General features: G+C 40.4%; 1 protein-coding gene across 3 annotated transcripts in view; it reads left to right on the forward strand.

Annotated features, from left to right (window-relative positions):
- The window catches only part of nrxn2b (neurexin 2b), an 883,386-nt gene that overhangs the window by 113,563 nt on the left and 754,590 nt on the right, over window positions 1–15,233 (forward strand). The gene's annotated exons all lie outside the window — the stretch shown is intronic.

Below are 15,233 nucleotides of genomic sequence, written 5' to 3' on the forward strand. Positions count from 1 at the left end.
GTGTGTGTCTGCGCCTGTATGTGTGTGTGCGCGCACAAAAGCTGTGTGTCACCTCGTATCTTTTCAAACCAAATTCTTGCCACTTCTTTGTTCTGAGTCACAAAGCGGCACCGCATGCCTGTGCATGTTCCAGCTCCCTCAGATTTAGAGCTGAACTAAAGGAGACCTGAATCAATGTTTTCAGAGCAGCGTCAGTTCCATTTTTCATCAGTTATTCTTAGTTACTTCCTTCTTTCCTCCTCAAAAGAGAGCTGGGGAGAGATGGACTTGATACTGCGGACTGCGTGTGAGAGGAGCCGGGTGAGAGGTCTTTTGTAAGACACTGCTTTCAACCATATTGCCCAGATCAATATGCCACCATAGGAAGTGCACTGAGTGAATTGAGAGGCCAATAATGAGCTCAGCGAGTCTACAAGGTCTGTGAAATTAAACACATTGCTCACCTGCTGCAGATATCAGTGGGCCTTGACTCTTAATAATCATATCGGTGCCCTAACGTCAATGGAAATCGCTAAGCTGGAACGTCGAGGAGAATATCCAGGCCCCAGCTTATTGCTTCTGTCAGTCCCCAGGTCTCTAACGTGCCTGTGTTTCTTTTGATTCCTCCAAAATGCAACAAAACGACCCTCCATCAGCCTTAGCCGGGATATTGAAATGTCAATACCATTTACAAATCTGCAGTTGCTGTGATATCTCCTCAAAGTTTTAGAGTTTATGTGTCTTCCAACCGCTTTGTTAGTTTACGAGCTCTGGGGTCTAAAAGCCAATAAACATTAAAGAGGCTGGTAATAATTGCAGCTTTACTTCGAATAAGATTTGTCGCTAATGGTATTTTTATGATAGCTGCAGACAGCCGATAGAATCTTAACCAACAAAATTGATTAAACACTCATTATTCCAACCTTGACACCCTCTTCCCTGAATTAAAAGATTTGGTTTCTAACAGTGCCGGATAAAAATGTGTCACTATTCTCTGAATAAAAGGGCATTTCAGATCCTTTTAAAAAGAAACTTCCATTATAATCAAAAGTGTCACAAACTATCACAAGGTCTGTTTAACCTCCATGTTTTAATTGTGGTTATGGTCTTTTCCACAGCTTTCTGTCTCCAGTTCTATTCAAAAATGCCTTTCACTCCGAAAAATAAGACCTCTATTGGACAGGTGCACAGGTAGCTTATGGGTAAATGGAAGCTCAGGAAGGGTGGGAGGTTGGCTTCTTAAAATATAGGGCAGCCTCCCTAATAAGGTGCAAATATCAGGCCCGTGGCATGAGGGAAGCAAATTGCTTTTTGACAGTATATTTAAGATGGTAATCGACTGTCATTTAACACAGCCAATTCGCTCTGAATTGCTACGTGTGCCTCGGTGTCCCTCCCCCTCTCCTGCTCTATCTCACTTCCTTTTCTTTCTATCTACACTCCCTCTCATTTTTGCTGTATGATTCTTTCATAATTCATTGGGGGGTGAGGAGGGAAAGCAGTGGAGACACACACGCAAAGCAATGTAATGCCCATAATAGATGAAATTCAGTATCATAATCATGAATCCAGCACTTGCTCCAAGCTTAAGGAGACTGTTATTTGACAGCGGTAGCTTCTTTACCTCAGTTTTAAAGCAGCAAGATGAGTGAAAGTACACAATAAACACTAGCTGTACGCACAACCATAGTGTGTGTGTGTCCTGGCGTTTAAATCAGTGATATTCTTGAACTGAAAGACTTTGGTTTTCCACACTTTTACTTATTTGTTGCGGCCCACCACATTAAAAACATCCACTGCAACAAATAGATTTTCTGCTTTTGGAGCTTGACAGCTCAGTGGGAGCACTGCTGAAATATATTTACCCTTTAGTCATTCATTGCACCGCACTCTTGGAGCAGAGAGCACACTGTGGTCTCAAATGGAGCAGCAGAACGTCAGGCACAGTGAAAGTGAAACTTCCCAGCAGCTGCTTCTCTCATCCATTGATCTGATTTGATTGTCAGTGTGTCACAAACTGCTGCTAACAAAAAAACAGAACTCCTGGAGAGCTCCCTCTGTGCTGTGTTCATGGACCCACAAAATGTCCAAATTAAAAGAGGGGACACAGAATTATACAAAGGGGCACATGCAAATAAGAAAAAAAAAATTAAAAAATAAAAAAAAAACACAAAATAAGGTTGTAGCGATATACTGGTTTCAAGGTATATGATAGAAAAATTAAAGGTTATCATATTGTGAACATTTGCTTATCTACAATATTGAAAAACAAATGCGAGTGAGTGGAGATTTTAAAAATGGAGACTTTTTAGACATACTTCCATTAATACAAATGGTTTCAAGTTTTGATTTTACTAATTAAAAAAGTGCTAGTTAATCAAAAAACTATTTGTAAGGATAATTGTGTCTCATAATAACAATAACTCTGTTATACTGTAAAACCGCAATGTTTCCTGTGAAATCAAACAATAATGTACAACATATAGAGGATTAATTGTCATGGTACAGCCTCGAAGATGCCAAAAAAAATCATCAGCTGCAGCCATTCAATAAAAACACAGGAGAATTCAAGGGTCTGCTCTGTACTTAAAAGCTGGCAGACAGGGAGTAGTGGCCGGTGATTAAAGACAGAGACAGTGATTGAAGATGTGGTATGAGGTGAGGTTATCCTTCCATGAAAATCGTACCGTTTAAGCGCAGCACACACATACACTTTCTGTGGAAAACACAAATGGTTACAATCAAAATTCTATAAAAAAAAAAACAGAGCTATAATTACCCAGGTGTGCTCACATTTTTTCCCTTCCGAAAAATTTTTAATCCCTCACCAGCTTCCATTCCAATTGCTGCTGGGCTCATGAAAAAATAATTGCAATCCATGTGCTCTTTCAAGGTGCTTGCTGTACTCGCTGCCCTCCTCTTATATGTTGTTCGGCTGCTGCTGAAATGCTTTTTGTCATTTGGCCTCTTAGGAACCAGAAGGGCCCTATAATTGTTCCTGCCACTGCACCAATTAATATGTAGGAAAGATGGGATGGCTGCAACCGTATACAGCTGCTAATGGCCCCTTTTTTGTGTTGTTGGGATTTAATTGTGGCAAGTTTAAGTTCTAGCATAATGGTTGTGAAATACAAACACAGTGATAGGTTCTTGGATGCACAGGCAAGAGCTGGACTGGTTTTACAAAAAAAGAAAAATGAGTTGCATACATTGTGTCCAAAAAGGAAAGTCTGTAAGTAAATTGGGACAGACAGATCAGAGCAGAGTGATGTTCTTTTTTCATCACGTTTGAGTGCCCATATTTAAAGAGGAAATGTATGGCTCCACTTAAAGAGTGTTTCTCAAACATATCAGATTTAAACTTTGTTCAAACATAATTCAGCTAGCCGGCATACATGAAGCGAGAGATGGAAAGCGGGAAGAAAAAGACATATATAAAGGCAACGTTACTTCAGAAGCTACAGAAAATAAATTTGCAGTTATGTTACATTACGTGGAATGTCATCCACGGAAGATTACTGTAACCATTTTATTACACACAACACAATTCAGTGACTTTTACAAGACTTTTAATGATTTTTTAAAATGTTTTCCATTACTTTTCCAGGCCTGGAATATGTTATTGTGAAATTCCATGACTTTTACATGACCTTGGGAACCCTGAATATTTACCTGTTGACTCAGGTGACACTGACTCAAATTTTGGTTAACAAAGTACACTGTTTTTTGTGAGTGCACATCATGTCCATGGTGCATTCACTTTGACATCGTGGACATTTTTTAGTGCTTATCCTTTTCTGGAGCACAAGTTTCTTGTGTTTTAGTTGAATTTCAAACTTGGGCTACGTTTAGATGACAACGGCCCTACAAAAACAAAAAAGGCTTTCCTTTGCATGTTTGATAAAGAAAATGGAAGCAATCATTGTGTACACGGATCAGCAAAAACCACTGAGAACACTGTAGTATGCATGCCAGGCCAGTAGTTGGCGGTGTAACTTTATAATTACACATCATGACATCACTGTTCTCAGAGGATCCGTACACTGCCAGTTTACATGGCGGTTTCAAAAGATTACACTCTGGAACCTACTTTCAAAGGTTTGCATTTTAAGGCCCCCACAACTGCTTTATTGTGTGAATGAAAGGTCAAAACGCAACAAAAGTTTACCGTTTCATGCAAGAACCGTTGCCATGTAAACGGCCCCCTGGAAGGGACATAGATTCTTGTACTGGTCTTTGTGTCTCCCCTGTCTTGTCAACAAATGTTATCTTATTTTTTAGGTGATCCTAACTACTGAACTTATTCATCTATTCAAAATGAGCCTTTGTAAATCATTAAAAATAAGCACATTTTAAGATCAGCCATTTTCCTTTTAATAAATCATTTCGTGTTCCCATTTTCCTGGCAATAAAATCCATCCCTAGATTAACTAAGGTTTGACATTTTACAGTTTTTTTCTTGCCATTATGAGACCCAGCACACAACAAGTGACTGCCGCTGAATGGGTGTCCTTTTTCCACCCTCTGGTCCACAATGGCTATAGAAAAGACCCCGGTGGCTATATTGACAGAACGGTGTTTTCCTCCTAAAATAGACACAATACCTTTGTAAACCGCACACTATCAGTTCCTCGCTCCCCACACTGAGGCGCCGGCAGGTCTTTGTTTCTAACCGACATGGTTCTCCCCTGTCTGATGAGGAGAAGATGAAGGAAGGAGGGAAAGAAAGAGTGTGTGTCTTTTAGGAAGATAGTGAGCATCTGCAGAAACACCCTGGCACCGTGGAGTGACTTCTCCCTCTATTCTGCCTCTCCTCTCTTCGCTCTCTCAAGCCTTACTTTGTTCTTTCTATTGCCTTCCAACCCTCTGTCTTTCCTCCGTCCTGTCTCACTCTATCACTTCCTCCTCCTTCCCCCTTCTCACTCTCTTTCTCTCTCTTCTCTCCCAGATAAGGCCAGTAGAGCTGCAGGCTGCTGGGCTGGTTAATTGGAACGGGAGAGTCTCGAGGCCTGGCCAGTGAGCCTTGTGCTTCCTACCAAAACATCTTCAGGCACCAAAGGCAGCCACACGCATGCTGCTGGGTACACACACACAGACACACAAACTTAATCGTCCACATTCCCACACGCCCCCAGCAAACATTTTACATTTCACGCATGCAAAGCAACTTAGAACGGTTGAACAGGTAGCAGCTCAGTATCTCACTCAAGGAAAGAGGGGGGAAAACAGCACTTAGAGATATGTGAGCTTGAACACTGTAAACATACTGTAGATGCCCAGAGCTCAACTTGATTGCACTCTCATATACATCACCTCTGGCACTGATTGGTGCTCCTATATGTACACAACACTCTATACTCCCGTGGCACACACTTGGACATCTGGGACTACTATCACCCCCCACACACACATTAGAGATAACATGACAGAGCTTAACCCGAGGCGCAAACAAAATGCCAATTCATTCTACTTTAGTATGCACTTAAGTCGATTTCATTTGGATTTACACTTTCAACCGCACCTGTGGTCCGCAAGAAAGGTTGGGAGTAGGTGGAACCAAAGTGGGATGGTGATGGATGGCTGGGTAAACTGAAAAAGAGAGTTAAAGAGCGAGGGAGTGTGAGGTGGGAGAGGCATGATGGGAAATGAGAGGCATTATGAGGAGGATAGTGTCAAACGGGGAGGGAAAAGGAGGCTGGAAGGACAAGCGAAAGAGGTATTTAGAGCTTGGATGAGCAGCCAGCCGCACGCTAATGTTACAGCAAAAAAAAAAACCCAACTCACTGTCAGTCTTTCCTCTGTCTCACAACATGATTGGGACATTACACCGCAGCATGATGAGGCTGGCTGATGGCAGATTTAATGGTGCTGTTGTGTGGAGGATGATGTGCGTGTGAGCGCTGGTGTTGCTGCGTGATTGCATCTCAAGTAGCATCGCGGGCTAAGTGTCACTGACGTCCTCTTTCTGTTTTGTTTTTTCTCCATTTATGCCACTTATGCTCAGTCTCTCTCTCCCTTCCTCTCTGCAGTTGTCGGCCATTTTGTCAGCTTGATCATGGATGTAAAAATGTCTTTGAGTGACGTGACTTGCTAAAATGAGCGGTCCGCTTCTTCTCGTCTCTGGTGTCCCTGGCCTGCATTATGCAGCATGTGTGCCTTCGTGTGTCCGTTTCTGTTATTTATGTTGTTTTCCTTAAATGATTTTTAAGATTAGGGATGTCCTGATCAATTTTTTCCTCCGATCTGAGTTGTTTGATATTGAGTATAACAACGCACACTTCAAGCACTTTAATGTGATTAAAATTAATCTGGTGAACATGCTTTACAGTTAATAGCTCTGCAATGCAATACAAAAAATGTCTGCATCCAGACAGTTTCTCTAGGGTTTTTTATTTGTTTTACAAAAATTACACAAGGTAAACAAACTAACAGTATTTGTACATGACTGTTAACTCAGTCTACTTAGTGCAGCTTGGCTTTTTTTATTTTATAAAATAACACTGTCTAACTTGTAATATCACTTTTATTTGCGACGTTTCGGTACTAGACCTTCATCGGGCAAACAGTTTGTGTCAAGAGAGGAGCCATGTTAAATAGGAGAGTGGTTTCAAGCCAACAATCACATTTCACACATGCAAAATCAAACACTCTGTGCAATAACAATTATAAATGTATCCCTAAAAATGCCTCCAGTGAATGGGCACTTAGATGATAAACCGCATTTTCCAAAAATATATAAGTAGCGAAAGAGTATAAAAATAGCACATTCTTAAAGATGCTGGTTTCATTAATATATCAGCCAAATAAAAATCAATGTCTTTAGAAACAGCTCTCAAATCCATTTAGTGCAGCATTTGTTTTTTTGTTTTTCAATGAAATAACAAGTAAGAAAGTAAGTAAACAAAAAAGCTCTCAAATCCACTTAATGTAGCATTGTCATAAGAGTAATATAATCACAATTCCACTTCAGAGTAGTGTTGTAGCTGAACTTTAACATTCCCAGTCACAACACATAAATAAAGTCGAAATTCTACTTTTCGTAGCATTATAGTAAAACTTATTCAGTAAATATGAACAAGAAATATTTGAATTCCATTTTCAATGGTGTAGCAGCTTAAATTGAACATGAATAAATAATCATTTTCTACTTAAAGTAGCAGCATTACAATAAAACCTGAATATCTGCTGCAAAACCGGTCTCTCCATTTACAACACCTGCGTGACGTGGACATAATCAAAGGATGCAAAAAATAACTGATCTTGATCAATTAAAAAATGTGTTGATCTGGCCCGACACCGATCCTTCCAATCTGATTGGGACATCACTATTTTTTATGTGCCATCCTCAGAGACAGGTCCACCATTTCTTGTGTCTGTAATTGATCCCTGACTAGCCAGACTAGTTGAAAAAAACCTCCCTACTCAGCCGTCCCTTTAAAAGCCTTCATTATTTCCAGCCAGTAGTTATTGATTGACTTGATAAAGGAGACATTTGGGTGACCTGTTACTGCAGCACCAAGTCTAAAGCAAGCCACAGACTACACAATATGTGGTTATCTTTTCAGCTCATTTCAGCGTGCGGAGCAAATTCATTTACTCCCCGTGATTTACCCTGTCAAGGTGTCACGGCGAAAGGAGCAACAAGGAGTCCCACGAAAGTCATTATTAATCGCACAGCAAGGCTAAAGCCCTTGATCTGTTTCATTAGCATCTCCTCATCAGGGCTAAATGCAGTTAGCACTAACAGCCAGAGCTAGTCACTAGCGGCTTACAGCTGACGAGGCTGATCAAAGGCTGTAGTCTGATGTAGAATAAAGCGCCCGCTCACCTCTGTTAGCTCACGCGCTCCACATGACTGGAGGACTGTGTCATGGAGCTCTGCTTTCGAAATACTGATTAGTTTTTTTTTTTTTTTCCTTGCACACAGCTTTAAGGTGCTCTGTTTTCATTTCTTCTTTGAGAAAATGAACACCTACATTTCAGAGTCTTTGTAAATCTCCCCTTCCCTCAATCCCTGAGTCATAAGTCTGTCTCTTCATCCTAGAGCTGCATTCCAGTGATGTCAGACAGACAGAAATTTTGACTTTCTAGCTAACAGCCCTCAAGAATAAAACTCGAACACAGTTTCTCAAGCCAGAAATCTGACATCACATCAACATGATGGCACAGACTGTAAACAGCAGCATTCCTGATGAAATACTTTTACTTTTGCAGCTCATGACCTAATTATCTGTCAGTTATTACCCTGTACATTTAGTATTTGTAGTGAAAGTGTGCTTAGATAGTATTGTCTTGTCTAATGTCTGATTGCCGTGACTGGAGCCATTATGTTTAAAATGTCCATCTGTCCATTAATCTGTCTTTCTGTTTGTTCATCCCATTCTCATGAACACAGCATCTGTAGAACGCCTTGAGAGAATTTCTTCAGCTTTGGCACAAACTTCCTTTTTGGACTCAGTGATGAACTGATTAGATTTTGGTGGTCAATTGTCAAGGTCACTTTGACCTTATGATTGTCTCATTCTTGTGAACGCAGTATGTCAAGTAGGCCTTCATGAAATTTTGGCACAAACGCATACTTGGATTCAAGGATGAACTTATTAGATTTTGATGGTCGAAGGTCACTGTGACCTTGCATCCATCTCATTTTCATGAAGGCAGTATCTCAAGAATGCCTTGAAGGAATTTGTTCAAATTTAACACAAACATCCACTTGAACTCAGCATTGAACTGATTAAATTTTGGTGGTCAAAGGTCAAGGTCACTATGACCTTGCATCTGTCTTATTCTCATGAATGATATCTCAAGAAGGCTATTAGGGACTTTCCTTTAATTTGGCACAAATGTCCACTTTGACACAAAAAATAACTAATTAGATGTTTGTGGTTAAAGGTCAAGGTTAATGTGACCTTGAGTCAGCCTTATTCTTGTGAAAGCAGTATCTCAAGAAGTCAGATTTGAGTTCACCTGGAATGAATAATTCTTCTGCTTATTATGACCAAATTTCACACAAGTGTCTAATAGGATAAAATGATGAAATGATAATGATTTATACTCAAAAGATCAAAGGTCCTCTACACTGTGACATCATAATGCTCTCCAGAAACACTTCCTGCCATAATTCGCCTACATAAGTCAGGTACAGAAGGGGATACATTTGGTCAGATTCTGGATTGGTGACACTAAACCTGGTTGTCCATTTTGTGTAGGTCTTCTACACTGCCAGCTGAGAATGTTTGTGAGACATCCATCTTTTTGAATATGTAACAGCAACATTCATATTCAAGTATTGTCAGCTGTCACGGCTACATATGTTGCTGTACAGACGTGGATGTAAACTGTAACTGCAACTTAAGTGGTTTGCAGAGGCATACAACCAAGAGGCAGTAATTCTAGTTGCTAATTAGCTTGCTGATGTCAAACCAGGACACATAGGGACTAGTTTGGCAAAGAAATAATACCTCTCTGTCTTTTGTTTTTTGCTTCCCTGCTTTGCTAAGAATTACCATTGGAACACACAACGGTTTTATTTACAGCATCCTTGGAAATGTCTAACTTCCAAACCTGCCATTCCTCTTATCTCCTCTCCTCATCCCACTCCCTTCATCCTCCATATTCACAATGTCTTGGCTCCAGCCTTCTCTTCCTGTGTTTCTCTTTCTTCCTCCCTCTCACACTACTTCTTGTTTTAAATCCTTGTTCTCCATCTTGACCAGGAATATTAAAAGTGGCTCAGCGTGCCTCTCTGGTTAATTAGAGCACAGCAGCGGCAGCAGCAGCCTCGTGCTGACGGATGGTACACTGCTGAGCTTCTCACAGGCCAGGATTAATGGCTCCTGCCTGACTGGGATATGGTGTGTGTTTGTGTGTGTGTGTGTGTGTCTGCTTGTCTGCATGTGGAAAATGTGTGCATATGCGTAGGTGTATTTGTGCATAGGAAAACAATTTGCATGTGTAAATATTTGTGTGAGCTACACCTCCATTATCCTTTGTCTAGATTATTGTACTGTATAAATATTTCATACGCTTCAGCCATTTTTATTGCACTTGAAAAGTGTTTCAGTGTCATATTTACAATTCTAAATAAGGTGTCGCCCCTCAGGAGGAAAAAAAAAAAAGAAAAGTGCAGCATTGAACTCGATGTAGCACTGGAAGTAGTCAGTGAAGTATTCAAACCAGACTTCACCTGAATGCATGTGCGCTGGGTGTTTGCGATAGAAGGAAGATGAAAGCCTGGCACAGCTTCACACAACAGGTGTACTCTGCTCTGTGGGGAATCTGGAGACCTTGAGCCAAGGCGGAGCTCCGCAAGAGATGGATTAAACACCAAAATACACACATTCATGCCATATTTTGTTTTTTATGTGCCAGATTAGATTTGATCAGTTTTGGATGTCTCCTCAAATACTAATCGAGTTGTTGGAATTTCAATTTCTATGTGCTATTTTTTTTTTTTTTTTTATCTCCTAATGCTGGTTTAGCTAAGCTGCCATGGGCATGAACTTACTCAAATGTATGATTTAACATTGACTTATTGTCATGGCAGCTATCTGGTACTTCCAATTGGAGCACTCCAATAAATACAGGCAGTACAGACAGTTTTGTTGCAAGGAATTAATACATGCAAGTTTTTGTTGTTACTATAGATTCAAAAACATCTAATCTGTGACCCCCTTTTCTCCGTGCATTAAAAAGTGTTTTTGGTGGTCTTATTGCAGTCAGATAGTGCTTGACCACATGACAGTACAGGCAATTACACCCAAAACACACTGAGGATGGATTGTGACCCAATTGGCCAAAACACCTCTGGAGATTTTTGGGGGACGCATTGTGACCACATTGAACACAAGTGTAAATGCAATCATGTAGTCATTGTTCTGAACAAGGGATCAGCTACCTTTATATGGAAGGTTTGTTTTATTTCAACACCAATATTGGCTCTGAAAATTCAATTCAAACAATATCATGATGAGCACCCTATGTGTGTGTTTTTTTTAAATAATTTTTAAAAAATTAATTTGTATCATAAAAGTTGAAAAGCATGGTGGAGAATGGCTACAAACCTTTTGGGTTTTGGTAGAGATGTTCTGATGCATTTTTTTTTTCTTCACAATTTTGATTCTGACACCTGAACGTTTGTTCAGATACCATTGCTTTAAAATAAATAAATAAATATGATTAAGATTGATATACTACTTATTAAAACATGAACACGGCATAGATCTTCTTTTATCCAGTGTAAAATATTGCCAAATGACTGCCATTTTGATAATATTACATTATTTATTGGAGGTCAAAGATCATTCACTGCTCAAAAACAGTAGTTGCCAGTGGCTGCACAGTACAACTTGCTGTGTAGGCTGCTGCTTCAGTGGCAAAGAAAAACAGATTTTTCCAAATTGTTCTTGCATATTATTCGATAAAAACAATGATTAGACAATAAAACAAACAAAAAAAAAAAACAGAATTGATTTCCAGGAAAGCTGTTTTATCTGGGTGTGAAACCACTTTAAATGTATTAACAAATTACATCATATCTGATTGGCGCATAGACTTGCGCACTCGCTGATACCAGATCCGGCATTTTTGGCAGTATTTGCAGCATTTGCAGATAGGAGTATCGGTATCAAACAATTCTTTAATTCCAGGTATAAATGTAATTGGTTTATCATATACAGATATGAAATACAGTTTGGATATGGGATGCATTAAATTGCATGTTGTAAAGGGGTTCTTTGTCACAAGTGATAGAATAAAACTGCTTAATGGGACAGTTTCCACTGCGGAGTGGATGTAGACAAAGACTTTTTTGAGTTTGAAGCTGAGTTTCTGTCAAGATAGTGCCAACATTCCCCATGGGATGATGTGAGAGGAAATGGGTCGGCGGTGGCTCACATGACCGTGCAGTTATCCTGAGGGTTGCAGAGCCTCGCTTGGACAAGAAGTCGGGTCAGGGTGTATAAGGCTGGGTACAGATTGCTCTTTCAGTCAAGTTGCACAGCGCTGCTGCAGCTCAGCTAAGCACTGAGCGAGAGAGCTGTCCTTTTTCTTGAGGAGAGAATCGAGGCAGATGGATGTCACGCTAGCAGTTGGGGGAGAGAAAAAAAAAAAATGCAAACATGTTATTTTTGGATTGAAACTGGACCGATTCTGGATCGTACATGTCATTTGTAAAACAATGCTGTGGCCAAATGCTGTACAGGAGACATTGTGGACTACGACTGTGACAAAAATGATAATCCCAAATGCAGGCATAAATATAGACACACACAAACTCGCACTGAGTATACACGGTCCAGATGAACACTGTGCTGTCACACAAGGACAGTTGCCTTGCTGAATTCAGACAGCTGCACACGCAACCAGAATCAATCACAACCACACACACACACACACACACACACACACACACACACACACACACACACACACACACACACACACACACAGCACAACCCCTCGGAGCTCTAGTTATCTCTTGAGGCTTGTTATGTTTCCTCAGTGTCCTTGGGATTTAATAGTACCGTCAGGCGAGCTGGCCAGTACCCCCCTAATAACTAGCAACACAATGCACGGATACAGTGAATATAGTAAACCCTCATAAACACAGCACAGTGAAAAGACAGGGAGATGCTGCTCGTGCAGCAGCAGAGAGTCCCTACACAGGCAGAAATAACTCAATGAATATTCAATTTGGCCAGGGAATATTCCAAATGTATTTACCCATAAGGGACACAGATGTGGTTAAAAGAATGGTTGATTAAACAAGCGTAAGCTCTCAAATTGTTCACAAAATGCAAAGTCCCAAAGTGTTTTATCATGTTTTTGTTGATATTCATAATAGCAATTTAAACAATGTCATGATCTGTGAGTAGGGGGAGGTTGCATGTGTATTAAAACATCGGGCTGTTTGCTCATGAAGTCGTCTGCATGATGGAGGGGAGGTTATTTTTGCATTAGTGTAATCAGGTGTACATGTATTCATGCCTATGTAAATTTGCAGTATAGTTTACCTATCCAGATGTGTCTCTAAGCGACACCCTGCTCTCTAAACAGGAGGTGCATTTCCTCTCATAACTGCTTATGAATCCTGTGAATCATTCCTGTTAATTTACAGCAAAATGTGTATATTCAAGCATGTGTGCAATTGAGAGAGGAACATGTGCAAACACGCAGATCTGGCTCTGTCACCCAGAGCCCAAAATAAACCAGCACCCGGTTTTTATCACTCCTCCAGGCATGCTGAGCCTGCCACATATTAGAAGACATTTTGTCTGACAGCGTCTTGCATTCAAAAACTGTCTGACATACAGTAATGCGGCATCAGCCATGTGCTCTTAGTTCCACATGTGTAGGCGTAAGATTGTGTGAAGAGTGGGAATCATGAGGCATAACACACAGGAGTCCACACCTTCATTTGCTGTCAGAAACTCCGAAACTGCAGGTCAAGAGGCCAGACACTCAAAACAGATAGCAGATCACAACTCCAGCTGAAATGTACGAAGGTTGCTAGCAGGGAAACGGCAAAAAGTAGTGTCCATATTGTCATTTTGCACTCTGTTTAATGAGCCACAGTAACATCAACGTGCTGATATCCACCAAAATGAGAACACAAACTATATTTGGACATGGTAGGATTACAAATAGAGCTATACTCCCCCCAAAAAAAGATGTTGTGATTATTATTGATTATACTGCTATTACAATATAAGCCACAATTTTGAATTTTGACTTGACAATGAACCAATTCAAAGCACATTACCCAGCGATCACCAATGAAAATCTGACAAAAAATATAATAAAAACATTTTTTAAAAAAGAAAACCATAATTGAGATGACTTTGCTGTTCTGATGGCATATATAGACATTTTTTTAATGCAAGCTTATTTCCAAAGTGGATATTTAAGTCACTTAAAAGGGTAGCTCAACACATTACACAGTGCATCTGCGCCTCCAGTATTTTCTATATTTACGGCCCTGTGCAGAGTTCAGCAGCTGTGGCATATGCTGACACTGACATTTTGTAAAAATTTAACTCTAAATAGGCATATTTTTTATTAGTGCAATAGGACATAGTACAGCGGCAAGTGGCAGATTACACAGACATACTGCAGATGTATCATCAGAGAGTGGATGCTTTTTTTATTTTTGTATTTTTGGAATGATGCACCAACTGTCTCTGCTGTCAGTTTCCTAAGCAGATTTACTTCCAACCTGAAACACTTGAATGCCGAGCGCAATGTGTACTGTGCTTCCCATGTTGGAAATTTGACCTCCCAAGTTCCATCTGAAGGCAGCATTACTTTCTCTCGCTTGCCAATATGAATATCACCTGGAGAAAAATAGCCCTGATATTACTTGTCTTCCTCCCTCCTCTGTGTCTCACAGCTCTGTCTGTCCCCTCTGTCCTCCCTCATCTTTTTCCATCGCCGCTAAGCCTCGCCCCTCTGAGATCATGATTATGCAGCCTTTCTTTCCCCATCTCTGTCTGTATTTCTCCCTACCTCCCCCTCCCCGCTCGCATGCTGGCGTCATCGCTGTTGTCACTTTGAAGCCAGGCAGGATAGCACAAGGGAGCATGAGCAGGGGTGAGCCTAGCTTTAATTGTAGACTGTTTGTGATGGAAATTAGATCTCACTCAAGAAATAATGGCTGGGGATTAGGCCGAGCCCCAGGGTCAAGACTGGCTGTTCAGACAGCTATTGACTCTGCAGCACTCCACTCTGAATCGCATTTGATTTAATGATGTGTGTGTTTGCATATGCATGTTGGTAGTGTGTATGCGTGCCACAGTGTAAGAGTGCAATTTATCATAGATAGTCTTTTGCTGATCGGCCAAAAAAGTGCATATGGATGACGGCTATCTTCACCGCATATGAAACCATTATATCGAGGTTTAGTATGTTGCTTGACATATCTATTGGTGTGACTGAGACTGAGCAGAAGAAATAATAAGTAATAATTCATATTACTTAGGGCCCTCTGGGAAGTATGAAGCTATGCAGAACTCAGAAAAGCATATTTATCGCTTGGCTCTAGACAAATGTTTTTTTTTTTGAAGTGTCAGCTTTCAACTGAAGAGGGATTTTTATATAAAGTACATGGTGTCTAAAACTGCAGGCAAAAGCAAACTACGCGCAAAGATGAAAGATACCAGATTAAATAGCATGTAAAAATGAATAATTGCTGAATAACTTAACCCTTTGAAACCTGAGCAAATTGGCTTGATTTTTTTTATAAAACATGGAAAGGC

Source organism: Plectropomus leopardus, chromosome 23 (assembly GCF_026936395.1).
Source record: "Plectropomus leopardus strain MGB_pleo_1.0 chromosome 23, ASM2693639v1, whole genome shotgun sequence".
Classification (NCBI taxonomy): domain Eukaryota; kingdom Metazoa; phylum Chordata; class Actinopteri; order Perciformes; family Serranidae; genus Plectropomus; species Plectropomus leopardus.